This window comes from Notolabrus celidotus, chromosome 11 (genome assembly GCF_009762535.1).
Source record: "Notolabrus celidotus isolate fNotCel1 chromosome 11, fNotCel1.pri, whole genome shotgun sequence".
Lineage (NCBI taxonomy): Eukaryota > Metazoa > Chordata > Actinopteri > Labriformes > Labridae > Notolabrus > Notolabrus celidotus.
Genome location: NC_048282.1, coordinates 33,626,140 through 33,645,318, shown reverse-complemented (window position 1 = coordinate 33,645,318; position 19,179 = coordinate 33,626,140). Strand labels below are relative to the sequence as shown.

At 42.7% G+C, this 19,179-nt stretch overlaps 1 protein-coding gene across 2 annotated transcripts in view; it reads right to left on the bottom strand.

The window, feature by feature from the left end:
- Positions 1-19,179, bottom strand: part of src (v-src avian sarcoma (Schmidt-Ruppin A-2) viral oncogene homolog) — a 57,379-nt gene extending 38,200 nt beyond the window's left edge. For both annotated transcript variants that reach the window (XM_034696338.1, XM_034696337.1), the window contains exon 1: positions 18,684-19,179. The gene's annotated coding sequence lies outside the window, so the exon portion shown is untranslated. The remainder of the gene's footprint in view (positions 1-18,683) is intronic.

Genomic DNA, 19,179 nt, shown 5'->3' with positions numbered 1-19,179 from the left:
GAAGCCCCCCTGTATTGTTCCTCTGTGCAGCTTTTAATACCAAGAATGGACAGAATGGTTTACTACCCTGTTGGAGAAATCTGTAACACTGCTCTCCTGACATCATCGGCCTCATATGCTTTCCTCTGAGCAGCCCTGCTATGCTGCTCCCATCTAAATATGGTCATTATGTGCACTGAGACCGATGAGCTGTGGTCGTGTGCTGAAAACAAGACGCCAAGAGAGAGAGAGAGAGATGGAGGGAAAGAGGGAGGAGAAGAAAAAGATAATCCTCAAGGGCTTTGGGCTTTCTTTATTTCCCCTCCTGAGTCTTACTCCCTCACACTCGGGCTATTTCCCCCTCCTCTCACACTTGCTTTCCCCCTATAATTTCTCCTATCCTTTCAGGAGATTTCCAGTGGGAAATGGTGGAAATAAAGGATTTCAATTCCTCTGATGTGTCAGCCACATGTCACATGAGGAGGGAAAAACACACTCTTGCTGCCTTCCAAACATTAGTGAACTGGTGTTCAACTCAAAGAGGGAGGGGGAAACATTCACAGACAAACCGAGTCCAAAAGAATTATGCAAACACTTGGCCGGTCACACAACACAACAAAGATGCAGCATCTCTGCAGATCAGATCTTCCTGTAGCATCATACAGGCTCATATTTTTAAGGCAACATGTCGCCTGCAGTGAACTCTGCCGGCTCTGTGATGGCAGACCCTTAAATTCAGCCCCTCTCATCACATTTCAAAGCGGCAGCATTTGATCCGCTCCAGTCCGCAGAGACTCCAGAGTGCCTCATGCTTCAGTAACTGAAGGCTTTCACCGTTTAACTTCTCATGTGCACAGCCAGGCAGCGAGAGAAATCCCTGCTGCTCACAAACCTAATGCCTAACCCAGGAGGAATATGTATATAACACATAAAGAGCAGTTCTGCAAATCAAACAAAAGAGAGCAGGATGGATAATGGGGGTATAATGGCATTGAATATGAGATGTTCAAACACAGTAACAGAATTTGAAATATCTCTAATGCTGCCTAAAGTCGTGTAGCTTGTTAAATTAGCCCTCCACAAAAAATGCGGTTTTTCTTTCAAACAGTTTCCTTCACAGTGATAATAAACTGTAATATGTATTATTAAAAACACTATAAACTACTGCTTTAGAGCATTACTGTCTTTGAAAGTTATCCAACGACAGCAGAACAACAGTGTGATGCTAGTTAGCATTTCTAGCTAGCTAGCTAGTATGTGCAATCAATTCATCTGCACCCTCCTCCTTTAATAGCCCTGTTTCTTCTCTTAACCCTCCTATTATCCTTGGGGTCAATTGGACCCCATTCAATGTTTAACGTCTCTAAATTAATGAGTAACATAATTTTTTTGGCTTCATATTTCAGGACTTTTCCTAATTTAATGTGGACAACTGGGAAAATGTAAAATTAAAATGTTGATTTGTTCCAATTTCCTGTAAAAAATAAATAAATGCATCAGTGTTCCTTGGGGTCAATTTGACCCCAGGCTGTTTTAGCTGTATATAACATCAGAAAAATCAACATTTTACACACATTTGTTTTGGTTGTTTTGGTTGATATTGAGGTCACTATAACCTAGGGCACTTCTGCATGTGACTGCAGGAGCTGGGATCGAACCGCCAACCTTTACATTGAGATCTAATATTTCCAGCCACCATGTCTCTAAAGACATTCAATGATGAGTCCTGTGTCATATTTTTTGATAACATAGAAACAAGGCAGGGCCGACAAGAGCATGACAAACTCTCAGCAGTTTGATGTTCTGTTTTACAAATAAGGTCCTTCTAAATGCTTTAAATTGTGTTTATGTTTATGCTTTACTATTTAGATAGTCAACAAAGAAACATGAAGTACCTGACACATAAATTGGTAACAATCAGTTTCTGGAGGTTTAAATTACTGGGGTCAAATTGACCCCAAGGATAAAAGATGTTAGTAAATTTGAGGGTAACAGGAGGGTTAAATGGAAGCTGTTACAGAAACAAAATGTAATATGGCTGACACAGTAATCTGTTTTAGGGCAGCAAGAAGTTCAGATTTCAGACTTATAATGAGACGACAGCAAACTACAACCGTATGCAATGCTGCTAGCTAAATCTTCAAGCTGGCTAGTCTGTGATAGTGTTGTAGTCTTGGTCTCGAGACCGGTCTTGAGACCACTTATCTCGGTCTCGTCTCGGAATCGAAAGCATTTCTCCTCTGTCTTGTCTCGGTCTCGGCGTGGGCGAAGTCCGTATTTTATATCAAGACCGGTCGAGACCACAACTGATGCACTCTGTGTCAACACCTTTAACTCATCAGATAAAAACACTACAATATTATCTAAAGAAAATAAAAAATTGCACAACTAATTAGAAAAGAAAGGCTCAACAAAACACTCCTGCGCATTTACCGCTACGACCTCCTACCTCTCCTGAGATCACAGGCAACAGAAAACACAGTTTTAACTCTGAACTAAAGCGAAAGTTAAACTAATGAGGACCAAAATTAAATTTAAGGAGCCAAAAGGCTCTCACAGCGCGTCAAAAGAAAGGCAACAAAGTCAAACCAAACCTTGTTTGTTGCTGTCAATTCTCTTTTTGAAGCAAACTTAAATCAAATAAACACAAGTCTTTTATTTGTTAACTCTAATGATGATTTTTCATTGGTATTTATAATAATAATAATAATACATTTTATTTATATAGCGCTTATTCAAAAACTCAAAGACACTGTACAACTGTTAAAATCAATACAAGCAAAATAAACAAATAACAAATAACAGAGATCAAACAAAGCAACACAACAGTACAATCACAAATTAAAAGCTAACTTAAAAAGGTGAGTTTTTAAAAGAGATTTGAATGCTGAAGGGTCAGAGCAGTTTTGTATATGGGAGGGGAGTGAGTTCCAGAGGGTGGGGGCGGCTACTGAGAAGGCTCTGTCCCCCCAGGTTCGGTGCTTGGTTCTGTGAGGTGGGGACAGGAGGTTGGCATGTGAGGAGCGCAGGTTACGGGAAGGAGTGTGATGGTGGAGGAGGTCAGTGAGGTAGGAAGGGGCCTGGTGGTGGAGGGCTTTGTGGGTGAGGAGGAGGATTTTAAACTGTATGTGGTAGGGGACGGGGAGCCAATGAAGGTGTTGGAGGATGGGGGTGATGTGGTCACGGGAGCGTGTGCAGGTGAGGAGGCGTGCAGCAGAGTTTTGAATGTATTGCAGTTTATGGAGGACTTTGGATGATGTGCCGTACAGGATGCTATAACAGTAATCTAAACGGGATGTGATGAATGCGTGGATAAGGGTTTCTGCGGCAGAGAAAGAGAGGAATGGACGGAGGTGGGCGATGTTTCGGAGGTGGAAGAAGGCCTTTTTAGTGAGCTGGGTGACGTGGTGTTGAAAAGAAAGGTTGCTGTCAAAAATGATTCCAAGGTTACGGATGTGAGGTGCAGGAGATAGAGTAGAGTTATTTAAAGTGAGACTGAAATTTGGAATGGGATTTGTGAGGGACTTGGGGCCGATGATTATGAGGTCGGATTTGTCGTAGTTCAGTGATAGGAAGTTGGTATGCGTCCATGTTTTTATTTCAGAGAGGCAGTTTGTGATAGTGGAGTGTGTTACAGTGGTTATGGATTTGGTGGAAATATAGAGCTGGATGTCATCAGCGTAGCAGTGAAAATGAAGTCTTGGTCTTGTCTCAGTCTTGCCCTTCCTTGGTCTTAGTCTTGCCTCGGTCTTGCTCTGCCTTGGTCTTGGTCTTGTCTCGGTCTCGATCCCTAAATGTCTCAGACATGTCTTCGTCTCGGTTGATGTGGCCTCGACTACAACACTAGTCTGTGACGTCTTTTTTGAACACCAATTAAAATATGAAACACTCAAGGCCTGTGTGTTTAAAACATGAATTTAAAATACTGAAACTGGTAGAGCACCGTGATATTAAAATCTGGGTCTTCAGGGGAAACAGGAGGAACATCGAGAGCAGTCATGAGGCGAGCTGCTGCTAATTTTAACCTAGCTTGTTTTATAGCCTGTTACACCGAGTCATGTCTTTAATTAAGGCGCAAATTCTTCCCCAAATCAAAGGTTGAAACTAGTTAGTTTGTAACTTCAGTTGTTATTTATTGTTTGGTTGCAACATGTTGATATAAGTTTCATCTTAGCTATTAGAGCATAACATCAGAGGGTCAGGACTGAACTTGGAAAAAAAGGCCTTCAGGTTTGCTGCCCCCTCGACCTGGAACGCTTTACAAATGGATCTGAAACTTTGTGGTCGGATAACTTTGAATGCTTTTAAGCGCTCCTTAAACGACTTGGAGGCTGATGCATCTGTCTGCAGATGTTTTCTTTAAATGTCACTCATGCTGTTTTTGTTGTGTAGCTGTTGTATGCGTCTGCTATTTGTGTGTTGTCTAATAGTAACTCTGCAACTGTGCTGCTGCCTATCTTGGCCAGGACTCTCTTGGAAAAGAGATTTTTAATCTCAATGAGCATTTCCTGGTTAAATAAAGGTTATAAATAAATAAATGAACTAAAATATTGTCACAGAAATGATGTTTTTACTCCATTCAGCTGATCAGTGAAAAGCTGTTTGTCCTCTAAACAAGCTAACCTGAAAATAACGGCTCATGCTGATTGACAGTACAACATGAAGGTATGCAAAATATGACAAAGTGTTATGACAAGATGATTAATAGTTTACAGTGTACAATAACAACAGTGATGAAATCGTCAGCTACATACTGATGTAGCCGCACTCTCTTATCTCCACTGGTGGAAAACGAAAGCTGGACTACAGGTCAAAGTCATCACACATTTTAAGTTGACGTAATCTATCCAAGAGGCCGGTAATACCCTCACTTCTTCTCATCCTTCAAATCATCCCTCCCTTTCACAACTATGTGCCAGGACAACCTGCATTTTACAGAGAACTTACACAAAGCTAGGTGTAAGACTAAAGTTAGGCCTACAACTATCTCAGCTGTTACAACACCTAAAAACTTAGTCGTGTTAAATCCAAACTATATTAGAAATGACGATTCAACTAGGCTATGTTTGAACTTATGAATAGCTGGTCAAACCCAGTGCAGGTGTTTTTGAGTGGCAGTTGCTGAGCCAAACCATACAACACATACTGAGCTAGTTTTGTGCAGTTTTTATTCAATAATCAGTATTTTTTACTGCACTTGTATAAGAGGGATAATATTAGTAGAAACTAGGGGTGACCCCAAATAGTCGAATATTGGACGATTCGTTCTAACGAGCATTAGTCGACTGCCAATCTCATAGTCCAATATTTGCATATGAAATGTGGATCATTCCATTCAAACCATGGGGGTGCTCAATGTCTAATTTTACATTATTTTCCTGTTTCCCGTAAAAATAGTGTCTCATTTATCCTATTTTGATTAAATAAATTATTTAATGTAATTCTGAGAACAGCTCTTGAAGTGTTAAATCTCCTTAAAGTGGTAATTAAATCTCCCCTGGTAATTAAAGGTGGACTCTCCCATTTAGCAGGGAGGCAGGCAAGGCAAGGCAAGGCAGCTTTATTTGTATAGCGCATTTCATACACGAGGGCAACTCAATGTGCTTTACATTAAAACATTAAAAGCATTGGAAACATTCAGACAAGCATAAAAGAACACAATTAAAATGACAAATATAATAAAACAGAAAAGAAAAGGAAAATTAGAAATATATTAAAAATTACATTAAAATTTTAATTTAAAGTGGGTTAAAATGATCTAAGATAGGAAGGCAGTGGCAAATAAAAAAGTCTTAGTCTTTGATTTAAAAGAGGTGAGAGTTGGAGCAGACCTGCAGCTTTCAGGGAGTGTGTTCCAGATATGTGGTGCATAATGACTAAACGCTGCTTCACCATGTTTCCTTCTGACTCTAGGAACTGAAAGCAGACCAGTACCTGATGACCTCAGAGGTCGAGGTGGTTCATAAAGTAGCAGCAGATCAGCAATGTATTTTGGGCCTAAACCATTCAGTGCTTTATAAACCATCAGCAGGATTTTAAAGTCTATTCTCTGACAGACAGGAAGCCAGTGTAGAGATCTAAGAACTGGAGTAATGTGGTCTACTTTGTTGGTCCTTGTTAGGACTCGAGCAGCAGCATTCTGTATGAGCTGCAGCCGTCTGATGGACTTTTTAGGGAGTCCTGTAAAGACCCCGTTACAGTAGTCTAGTCTGCTAAAGATAAATGCATGGATGAGTTTTTCTGCATCCTGCTGAGACATAAGTCCTTTAATCCTTGATATATTCTTAAGGTGATAATAGGCTGACTTTGTAATTGTCTTAATGTGGCTGCTGAAATTAAGGTCTGAGTCTATGACTACACCAAGGTTTCTGGCTTGGTTTGAACATTTCATCGTTGCAGATTGGAGCTGAGCAGTAACCTTTAACCTTTCTTCCTTGGCTCCAAAAACAATCATTTCAGTTTTTTCTTTGTTTAACTGAAGAAAGTTCTGGCTCGTCCAGTCATTGATTTGTTCAATGACGTTCACAGGGAGCTGTGAAGCAGACGTACCTCAGCTGGCCTTTAAATCCTTCTACGTTCATGGTAGCTCAAAATGTCAGGAAATAAAACTTCAGTTGATCCTAAAAACTAGTGATGAAGATGAGGAGCAGCTTCATGAAGAGGGCTGTGAGATCAAGGATTACCGGACCACACAAAAACTGTACGGGGCCAAAAGAACGAGGAGGGATACCCAAAGCTGTCCGAAGCCTCAAAAACAATCCACAGCATCCCATCCACCTCCACGCCATCAGAGAGGATATTCTCAAAGACTGGATTTACAGTCAACAAAGTAAGGAGCGCACTTCTGCCTGTAAACACGATGGTTTTCCTCATGTACAGTTTGAAAAGACTCAAGCGGACAAAGACGAGATGAAAGACTGTTTTAAAAGGTTCTGTTAAGAGATTTAAAAATCCTTTAGCTAGTTCAGGTTTGATTTTGAACATTATACAAATGTTTAGTCTTAAGTTGGACAAACTACCCTCCTCAGTGCTGCTCTCTGCTGTGTGAACACTGTTTAAATATCTCCTGATTCCTTATTCTATAGTGGAGCGTTGTTCCATGTTTAACAGATGGTGGCCTTATTTGAGTTTTCTCTCCTTCATCACCTCGTTGTTTTTGCAATATAGATTTAAAAAATCTAAGTTTTATACTTATAATATTCTGTTGTCCCTTTTACTTTAAGCTACGAGTCTCTTAATTGTAAAGGGTCATGTGTAATATTGTCATGCGGTCACCATCATGCAGACTTTGGGTCAATAAGGAAAAACAACAAACATTCGACTATTCGTCGACTATGAGCAAAATCTGATGGATCAGATTCGACTAAGCAAATCCTTAGTCTGGCTCACCCCTAGTAGAAACTCTAGTCTAGGTATCATAATCCAAATCTGGAAGGAGGAATGTTGTCAGAACGTCTCAAAATGAAACCATGTAAACATTTTCCAGTCTTAGAAAGTGGGCCAGGTGTGCATGTGCGTGCATGTGTGTGTGTGCACTGTGGCATTCCCAGGTTTTGTTGCAGCAGTGCGACGGAGCAAGAGTCATAGTTGAGGAATGCAGAATGAAGAAACAGGCGAGTTTCAACTCCTCTCCCGCCTCTCACAGCCCACAGCAGGAATGTACGAGGAGCAGGTAGAGACACCTTCGCCTCGGATGTTCAGATACCCGTATTTGCCCCCGAGCCACGCATGCATGCAAGCAACCCACCCTACCCTAACGCGCTCCCCTCACCGTCTGTCAGGGAAAGAGAAAGTGGCGTCGAGGAGCCACGTCAAGAGAAGAAGAAGAATGCAAGTCAAGGTTGCAACAACACACGCTGTGGTTGTTCTTCCTGCCATGAAACAGCTCTGGCCCAGATTTAGCTTAATGCAGACACAAATTAAACACATGCTGAGGGTGTCACGCTGGGAATAATCATCAGCTGAGTCTGGCAATTCTGTCTCCAAGAACATCTCTATTATAATCCAAAAATACACACGCTCCACTTACTAAACAGAATTCACAAGTGTGGGAAAAAAACAGATGATCCAGTTCCATCAAAAGAAGATTCTTCTGCAACTGTTTTGATAAATAATTCATCCTTTCAGTCCTTTTTTTAAGCAAAAAATGTCAAACATCTGCAGATTCTGGCTTCCTAAGTGTTAAGCTTTGCTGCTTTTCTTTGTCATGTGTGATCATAAATGAAAATGATTTGGGTTGAGACTGAAATATCAATTCGAATGAGCATTTGACGTTTTATAGACGAGAACTCTCATGGAATTAAAAGTCAGCAGCACTAGTTTGGACAAATCCAAAAGAATTTTAGATTCAAAGATACAGCACTACCCTCATGTGTCTGTGCAGATGCAGCAGCATAAATAAAGCATGCTGTATCAACATTTCTGTAGCTGCTCCGACTGAAAACAAAGACACAAAGATCTCCGTGTTGGGGTCCTGCTTCCTTGGAGATAGACAAATACGAGCAGCAGAACAAAAAAACACAGAAACACCCACCAGGCTTTGCCATTAAAATTTTAAAATGTGCTCATGTCATGCTTCATCATCAAAACATAACTGCTCGCAGCCATGACATTTCCATAACAGATTGGAGGGCAGGACCCCCCAGCGCAGGAACGATTTCCTCCATCTCTTTGAAACCACCCCTTTGTTCAGTCGGCCCTGATTTCAATATTCAAATGCGGCTCGGCGGGGAGGTGAAGCAGAGAACGAGACGCCGGCTGACTCAGAGAGTTGGTGGCGTGGCTGATTTCAGGGAGATACAGGAGAGGGTGTGTTCGCTTTAAGTGCTCCTGCTGTGAAAGAGGAAGACGGCTCTGCTCTGTGTCTCCACCAGACTCACAGGGAGTGACACATGAGGTCAGAACTCCAGGGGACTGGATACTGTACTTCCTGCTGCAGTCAGTGAAGAATAACAGCACTGACAGGTAACACAAGTGAGTGATAAAATCTCCAGTACCAGGACAAAATGTGAAGCAAAGAGGGATGACACACACTAGAATGACAAAACAGCTTCTCTTCTGAATTTACATGTCAAAAAGAATCATAAACAGCTGTAAAGAAAGAAGTAGGTGGAGCGTGAACATATTTTAAAAACACCACAAAGTGCAGGATTGTTGCTCCCAAACAGGCTGTGAGCTGTGAAGCCTTATTTGAATGTGAGAAATGGCAGCACTTGGCTAAGTAATCACTGAGTCATCGCCGGTATTGTTTAGCAACCTCCCACAGTTACTGAATATTACAGTCATTGTGCGATATGAGACAGCACAAACATTACTTATTACTTTAGACCATTAATCTCAACCACCAGTCCCTGCATACATCCAGCATGGGAGCTAATGGTTGTTTTCATTATACATTATCCCACCAACTGTCTTCTGACGGACTATTAACTCTGCTCAGTGAAGTCTTGGTGCACATCATCCATCATATTTAAGTCTTTTTAAGCTGTTTGTTTTGTTCATTGGCTGTGCTTAAAGATGGATGCTGTGCTTCTCACATGTTTCCCCTCCAGTTGTAATAAAGTGAAGCCAAAACAGCACCCAGGTCTTGATGCACACCCCTTCCACTCACCAAAACACTGATTTAACTCACTGATAAAACAGTGTCTGCAGCGTAACAGCTTCTTTAATCAGTCCCTCCAGGAAGTTGCGATTTCGCGATCGCAACTATCAACGCATATTCAACCAATCAGCGTGATTCTTTCGCGGCCTTGCAATTTTATACAATCACCGCAACTTTCCCGCAAATTTGACTAATTACCTTAACCTCAGCCCCTGTACGTCATCGGTTTTGTCATCAATTTCACTTCCCTAAACGTAAGTCATCACTTGATCAGCACTTTTTTAAAACACGCACGGAGAACGGATGAAGAGAGGGGAGAGCAGGCAGGACAAGTGACCATGACAACGTTGTTATTTATAGATTGAGGGGCGCAGTGTTCGCTTGGTCACCTACCTGCAGCAGGTGTGCTTTATGAACCAGCTCTCCTCACCTCCATGCATCTGTCTCATCTTCATTGAGGATTTTTACCCCCCAGAGTGTGTTAGTGACACAGACACAACCACGGGGTGTCTGTTTACTATTTAAGGTGCTAATATTTGAGGTTTGACGTTGTTGCCGCCATTACTGTAAAAAGCTCTGCGTCCACAGCTTGATTTAATCCAGTTTGGTGAAACATCAGACACATTTAGTAAGTTTTGATCAACTGATAGTCATCAAAGATGCAGATTCACGTTAGAGTGCCGTGAGCTGCCTGTAAAGTGCCTCTGTCACTGCGAGGTGCATTCAGGGACCATTGTAAATGTGCAATACAGTCCTTTCATGGCATTTTACTGTGAGTCAAGAGAATCAACTGTCACAGTGGTCACATCAAGAATGTTTTCTAAAAATAACTGTATTTTAGCGTATTTACTTGCCCCTGAGACGTTATTGGGGGAAAAAAACAAAAAAAAATTTGCAACTTTCACCGCAATTTTTTCAAAAAGCTGTCGTAAGATCAGGCTTTTTGGGCCGCAATCACAAAAAAATCCTGCGAAATCCTGGAGGGAGTGTTTAATGAGTCTAAAGCAGGTACTCAAGCTTATGGAGAGTTTGAAGACTCTTGTACTCTGCTCATGGTGGATTAAAATGAGATCTTTCTCTCTTTTATTCCTTTTTCCTTTCATTCCTTTCTTCTTCTTTCTTTCTTTTTCTTTCCTTATCCTTTATGTCTACTTTTCTTATCCCTTATCCTTTCCTTCTGTCATTCCTCCACCATTTATTCTAATCTTTTTCTTTCTTCCGATCTCCCTCAATTTTCGTTTTTCTTAGACCTTTCTGGAGTCCCTGAGCTCCCTTGTCTCGTAGGTTCCTCTGGCTCTCTGCCGTAGATTCCTTGGTCTCAGCAGATGTGTGTCTAACATGAGTCTGGTCCTGCTGGAGGTTTCTGCCTGTTAAAGGAAGTTTGTCCTTGCCAATGTAACTTGCTAAATGCTGCAAAGTGCTCTGCTCATGGTGGATTAAGATGAGATCAGACCGAGTCCTGTCTGTAAGATGGGACTGGATCTTATCATGACTTGATGTTGGGTCTTTGTTACTAATAGAACATAGAGTACGGTCTAGACCTGCTCTGTTTGGAAAGCGTCTTGAGATAACGTTTGTTGTGATTTGGCGATATAAAGATGGATGACAAGTCTGCTGCAGAGGAAATGAAACCAAAACATTTGGAGCTCGCCTGACTCACTGACTGGCTGCAGTAAAGGTCAAACAGCCTCCCTCCCAAACTATTAAGTTGAAATGCACATCAAATACACTTCTCTTTAGTATGTTTTCTGTTGTATTGTTCATTCTTATCATGCCGATCATGCACCAGTGTTCATTTATTGTCTGAGAAGTTTTAGACGTGATGCTGCAAAAGGGGAATGATTGACAGCTCTGTTGATGAAAGCAGCTCCTACGGCTCTGTACGCACCAGATCTGCAGAGTAGAGTCAGAGCGGTGAGAGAAAACGTAAGAAACACTCTTTGCAGCATTTAGCAAGTTACAGGGGCAAGGACAAACTTCCTTTAACAGGCAGAAACCTCCAGCAGGACCAGACTCATGTTAGACACACATCTGCTGAGACCGTGTTGGAGAGAGGGATAGAGGGAGATGAAGAGAGAGAGAGATAATAGTGGGGAGACGGATAGTAGTAGCTGTTGCCGTTGGAGTCTGGAACGTCTACAACAGCAGGATGTTTACAGCAGCAACTTAGAGGAACCTACGAGACAAGGGAGCTCACAGACTCCTGAAAGGTCTATGGTTAGTAACTTTCAATGGGACAGGGAAGTCCACAGCCGTCTACGGCAGCGACTCAGAGGAAGCATTTGTGATTTATTTACAATCTGAAACTCTTCGTTTGGTTTTCTATGTTTGCTTATTATGCATTGTGCACAATGCCATGATGGGAAATTACAGAAACAACATGACAGATGGGTGCACAATGCATTCCAAGCAGTTCAGTGCATTTATGCAAGCAGGAACAGAAAGTTTGTTATCACCGTTTCATATGTCAGCAGACTAATTCCCCTAATCTTCACAGGTGCCTTTAACACAAGAGACATTTCTATATTTTGAGTTGGCAACAGGGCTGTAACGAAGCTCCATCATCGTCATCACTACTTTTACACTGATCCTGCAATGAGGGGAAATTGGTGTCCCAGAGAGGGAGCTTTACAAGGGGGGCACAAACTGTAAACGCAACCTTGCCTGCTCCACCTGAGAGCCTGTATCGCCTCTGTCACTACCTCTGATGCCAGCACAGCAGTGGGGCTACTTGGTCCCATGGGAGATGTTACAGTGGCGTAAATATGGCGCCTTATGGCAATATGAAAAGGGCCAAAAACCATGACTGTTAAGTTTCCTCCAAAGTGACTCCCAGGACTAAAAGTTCCAGGTGGAAACCAGACGTTAGTAAAGTTTGGCAATTTTTCTTGAGGGAGAATACAAACTTTTAAACAATTGCAAATTAGTTTTGCATCAATGAGCGTATCATATAAACAAGTGTTATTGTGTAGGTGTAAAGACCCAAGGATGGTGAGTACAACCATCTTTTTCATGCAAGCAAAATCTCTCTTTATATATTTATGCTGATTCATGTTTTTAGTTCATCTCTAAATGTATACTCAGAAGGAAACTCTGCACCGTTACGTTCCAGATATCTGTTACACACCCAAAGACAGGGGCCGGGCCTGAAAAGGTCAGCCATCTCTGCAAGTACAGGATCTGCATAGAAAATCCCATGTCAACAGATACTGCAGAGATTCTCAGAGGATGTAGAGCCTCGTGTTTAAATAGAGGGGGGGAGCAGCATGTGCTCTTCCCAGCATCTCATCATCCTGACCAGGCCCGCACAGCTGCGCCTACACAAAGCCACACATAGAGGCATCTTTCTGAATGCCAAAGACGCTTTTTCCTGTCACAAGGAGCGTCCACGGAGCGACGGGAATGAGGCTGTGAGAGCGATGGCTTTTCCACAGAGGCTACAACAGTGGGTGGATTGAGAGGAGATGCGTGGCCTGTGTCACCCTGGCCCGTTCCCAGAGCAGAGGGACAGGAAGTGGCCAGGGATCCCGGGAGGATACAAGCCCTCCTCTGTTTGTCTGTATCAAACCACTATCAGATCCTTCATTCAAATGGCCAGCAAGCACAGGCCGATCTGACAGAGAGCTGGGAGGGATATGTCAGAGAGCCTCACTTCTGCATCCTTGTCATTCAACTGCTGACTGAAATGGACTGTGGGTGCATGTTCCACATGTCTCTTGTGGCTAACAGAACAAGCCGTCATTTACACGGCGTGGGCTAAAAAGCAGAAGAAGCATGGCGATGAAACACACAAGTTTCCCTAAGTGTGGGTTAAAAGGTGGAAATGCAACAATGCTATCAAAGTGTAGAGCCTTATTAAGCATCTTAAAAAATTGTGTGAACTGAAACTATTAGAAAACTAACGGCCAAATTCCACTGGATCTCTGATCCGTCACAGCACCGGATCTGATAAGTTTCTATTCTAGTCAATGTGTTAACTTCCACTGGATCCGCTCCGTTGCATTCCAGCTGTGTCTCTAATCCAGCAGGTCAGACCCCTCCGGATCAGATACGCAAGACTTCTATTTTTGCCGGATGCCAGAGCACGAAGCATCAATCTCAACAGAGCAGATGGAGTGGGACAGGAAGTCAGGCACCAAAACAAAATGAAAACATCCGGTTAATTTTCAGAATAAAACACTCTGTGTTATCACCAGATCGTATTTCACTTAACTACAACAACAAACAGTCATGATGAGCGGAGCCAGGCCTGGAGTCAACAGGTCAGAGGTTTTCAGAGGACCATGAAGAGAACATGGATGAGGAGAGGAGGAGGAGAATCCTTGATTCAGTAATTACTGCGGGAAAAACCTTGGTCACGTGACTCATGCTGTCCGGCGGTCCTGCTCTGTCCTGCTCCATGTGCTGCGTTCTGAAAAAGCATCATGCGTTCTGAAAACGCAGCACATTGGTGTTGACAGATGAGAGAGCATGGATCCAGACCACAGCGGATCAGAGACGGACCAAACACAGATCTGGTGGAAGTCCGATGTAAGACTGAGAGGGTGCGGCAAATCTCTTTATGACTGACATCTGCCTGGGTCCTTTGTAAAGCTACAGTTCATGTGACAGTCAGTTTAAATCAGCCCTCTATGGCAGTGGTTCCCAAAGTGAGGATCGGGACCCCCTGGGGGGTCGTGAGATACCTTCCAGATTGTTTTTTTTTTTTAAGTTATCTAAAAATATTTCTCATTCTTTATTTTTGTTTAGTTAGCTTGTTTTCTTATGTTTATCTTCCTTTTTTGTTGTACTGTTAATTATGATTATTCCTTCATTATCATTATTATGTTTGTATGTTTTGCATTTTTTTTTTCTTCTCTTTGTTGTTTTTCTCTTTTGTTTGGTTTATATATATTTTTTTAACTTGTGGTGAACAAAGAAATACTGAAAAAATGCAATAAAAAAATTAAATGTCAAAAGTTATCCAAAAATAGTAAATTTTACCCATTTATTGTAAAAAATATCAACAAAAATAGTAGCTAAATTTGAAATAAAACCTTGAAAATAGAAAATGTAATGAGTTTTCTGCCTTTCTTTGTTGCCAGATGACTCCTAAGTTTAGGGTTAGTGAACAGTTAATTATCAGAAACATCAGTAGCAGCAGGTTAATTCATAACAGCACAGGAAACACAGACACATGCTCATATAGGTAGGTTACATTTCTGCAGACCAGTTAATGAAGCCACATTAAATCACTTTGAGGGACAGTGGGGGTCACGAGTCTTTGGCACCAATATTTTGGGGGTTGCAGGCTGAAAAATTTGGGAACCGCTGCTCTGTAGTATAGTCAGATTAGACTGAAAAGGTATGGTCTGGTGTCATCTTGCAGGAGGAAGTCTCACTCCTGACACGGGATGATGACTCTCTAAATGTTTGCTGTAATCTACATAAAACCCTTTGTTAGTTTTATGCCTTTAATGGCCGGTTAAGTGACGCCTGACACAAAACTAGGCCACACTGGCCACATCAAGCCCGAACAGTGTGACAGAAAGCACGGCAGGATGAGCGACTGAGAGAACAGGTGGCACTGGCATTCCCATGCTCAGCCGTGTGCCCTTGAAAGTAGCCGGGCACTAATTAGCACCAAATCTGGGCCAGAGCGACAGAAGTTTAGTATCTGCCACATGAAATATTCAAAGGCCTTTGTCAGCGGGAAGCCATCACAAATCTCGTGCCCCTCTTTCGTCTGTGCACTCACTCGCTCTCTCTCTCTCTCTCTCTCCGGAGTTTATCCAACATCTCATTGGCACAAAGAGGACGGGTTGATTCTGGCGTCAGATAAGTGTTTTGTTTGTGAAGTGCTCCCAAGCCAAAAGGGAATTGTGTTGTTTCAACAAAGAGGAGGCATTCTACTACTATTACTACTGCTACAACTACAACTACAACTGCTGCTAACAGACTCGTGACTTTGTGCAATAAACTGGATCCTCTTTAAAGTATCACCAACAATTACAATATGTCCTCAAAGCTCAATGCCAATTAATCCTCATCTGACCCAAAGGAAAGTGGGACATTCTCTGCGACATCAAATGATGAACTCAGCAAACCTCCAGCTTCAGTCTGCTGCTGCTCATTTCGCTTGAGTGCTTTAAAAGCAGAGGCCAACACACACACACACACACACACACACACACACACACACACACACGCACACACGCACACATCACTATCAAAATGCTTGGCTGCCATGCTTGAGAAACAGGTCCCTCCAAAGACCACCCTTTAATGGTTCCCTTCCTCTTTCTGAATAGGTGCACAAAGGCAAATTTTGAGAAGCGACTTGTCCAAAAGCAGCCGATTCTCCAGGAAACAAGCAGCTCATTGATGCCCAGACTCAGTGTATCACCCTGACAGACAGACCACTCCAGTATACGGGGGGGACAAAGGGGCCAGTCCACAGCCACGTTGCCAATTAGGAGGAATTTCAGCCTCAAGAGCCACTTTCCACCAATCTCATTGGAGCTGACATAAACATCTACGGCTTTCACTGGAGGGCATTCATGAGATTCCAAGGAGCATTAGGTCCCCTCTGCGGAGCCTGAAATCTGCCAGTTAGGAAAAGTACAATGCTCCATCTCGTTCCACTTTGAGTAACACTCCTCACTCGCCGGTCGGCTGTGTTGCCAGGTTGCAAAATGCATGCAAATAGCTGGCTGAAACTGGCAATGTTTCATCCTGGTGGAGGTATGTATCATGATCTCTTGGATGAGCTGAGCAGGATGTATGATTCAAAAACAAACAGCAAAGCAGAAGTGGGCATCGTGCACGGCCTGGGGTGCTGACACGCAACATGACTTCATCCCCAGGGTCTGTTTGCATGTCATTGGCCCAATATTAAACCTCAGGATATTGAATCCATCGGATGAAATATGTTTGTGCTGCAATGCTGCCAAACAGCCTAATTCCTCTGGGAAACATTGAAAAAAAAAACACAAGCAAAATCTGTGGAGGATTAGTGTAATGCACTTCCGATAATCAAATGTGATAGCAATTTTATTTCATTAAAAAAAATCACTGCTGCCCTTCTCAAATACGTCTCCTGTGACGTGTTTTCAATTTCAGAGAGGATTACAAACAGGGGCAGCAGAAACCAGCAGAGAGTCCCTGCAAGTTTGTGCACGATATTCAGATTTAATGCAGATTGAAAAGCAGCAACAACACACTCAAATGTGTGTGTGCATGTACAAAGTGTCATGAAAGTAAAGTGTTGTAATTTGATGACGAGCACAAAGTGACAGACTGAACTTCCCGTGCCTGAGAGCAAATCTGGTCTAGACGGTAAATCAGGTCTAATTTTTTTAGATGGGTGACAGATCTGTGCAGTGATCCCGGATCAGCAGTCTGGGTGGGAGAGTCAGGGCTCGTGTGTACAGTACACACAGGCCAACGAGGAGGGAAACAGGCTGCATGTGAAGCTTCAAGGACACAGTTCCCCTCCCTGAAGACAGATCACACAATTATCTTGAGATTTAGGTGAACTTATTCGTTTCTATTATTAGTTACCACCACATTAGAGTCAATATTTGGGCCTTTGAGTCACGTTGAGTGGGAGAGACTAATCCTAAGCATATGACAGCACGTCTTGCAAGCGTGTGGGATCATGGAGGAAGGAAGGAAAGCCTGTGGTACTCTAAATGAAGAAGTTGAAGTATTTTAAGCAACTCCTGTTTTAAACATGTGATGTCTTCTTTCGATTTGATCTCCTTTATCACACATCAGAGAAGGTACGGCAGGTACTTTCCTGAAAAACCTCTCGCTGAAGGTTTCGCTTTGAGTATTAGAGTGTGAAATTAAGGAAATGAAAGGTAGAAGACGCTCCCTCTTTAGGCTCTACATCAGGGGTGGCAAACATGCGGCCGGCGGGACAAAACCGGACCGCTAGAGGTTCCAATCCGGCCCGGGGAAACGACTTTGCAAAGTGAAAAAATTACAGAGAAGACATTAACTGCAATTTTTCAATAAAAGTAACCACTATTTCAAATTTGTCCTCTGGGGGTCGCATAGAATCATAGTGCTGACGAAGCAAACCAGAACCTGAACAGGGCTTTATTTCTGGGACTTTATTTTCTCAAAGTGAGAAAATAGATGACTTGCTGTTTGCATAATCCAGCTGAGATTCATGAAGACCTTTTAGAGCACTATAAGATGATCCACTAACTACTAAAACTAGCACTACACCCCAGCATTCAACACTGTCCAGCAAGCAAACTGTTCATGCTGGAGCTGAGGGGTCCACAATAGTCAACTTTACCATCTTCATTATCATAATCTATCTGTTCTTTTGCAGTAAACATTACACTGTGTGTCAGGTGAATGGGTAACCAGTGTGTCTGGTGTGTTTGCAGCAGGTTTCAGGGCTTAAAGAGTAAAATATTCAACCCCACTATGAGACTCATCATGGAGAAAAACACAACAGCTGGTTTTGTAGAAAGATAGTTCATTAAATGGGCACTATTTCAGAATGTACTTGTACTTTTTTGCACTAAAACAAATGGAAACATTTAGAGTTGTCCTTCTCTATAGGTTATGATGTTATGATTTTGCTGGTCCGGCCCACTTCAGATCAACTTGGGCTGTATTTGGCCCCCTGAACTGAAATGAGTTTGACGCCCCTGCTCTGCATGTTCCCATAAGTCCTGCAGACTGGAGGCTGTATGGAAGCATTAAATCAAAGGCTGCAGGTTGTATTTTTCACACCTCAGTCTCAGACAGGTTCAGCTGCTGGTTATGGGTGCAGCCAGTGACTTAGGGGGAATTGCAAAGTGAGGAAATCACAGTGTGACCTCCATGTAATGATCCTTATTAACACAGAGTAATTATAAAATGAAATATCTTACAAAAGCAGGGAGGAATTAGAGGTAAATGAGGTCATGATGGAGATCTCAAAGAGAAGTTAAAGTCAGGTTTGTCCATCTGAAACATCACGTGCTTCCCTCCTGGGATCAAAGCCCTCATTTATTTTTAATTAACCCCTGTCTCTGTGTGCTTTCTGTCTCTCTGTCTCTCTGTCTGTCTGTCATGAATGTATTAACCCGCACTGGAATAACAAGTTGAGGCTACTCACCCTGACGCGCAGGCTACAGTAGATTTGGCGTCGTCCTTCTCCTGCCGATCAGAGAGGCAGATATCACATCAACTGATTCATGAACCGATCAGAGAGGCAGATATCACATCAACTGATTCAAGAACCGATCAGAGAACCCCAAAAGGCGCACAGATCCGTGAATCTTTCAGCTTTGGAGCAGAGGAAGAAGAAGAAGAAGCAGCAGAGACAGTCGGTGCCAAAAACGAGCGATCAGGGATCCCATTCAGCTGGAGGGACGGCCCGGGGAGGTCATGACGAGGAATCACTCCAAGCTAAAACACATTCTTCATTCACAGATAGAGTCGGATTGTAATAAATAAGATCCGTAGGCTGGATGTCCCTGGAATGGACGTGAACCGAGCGTTACGCGTGGCACCAGCCCGACACACAGCTCCAGAGCTGGATCACCAAATCCTGACCAAAACACTGGGATGTGATATTAGAGGCAGGGAAGGGGTGGGGCGTCCCGAGGACT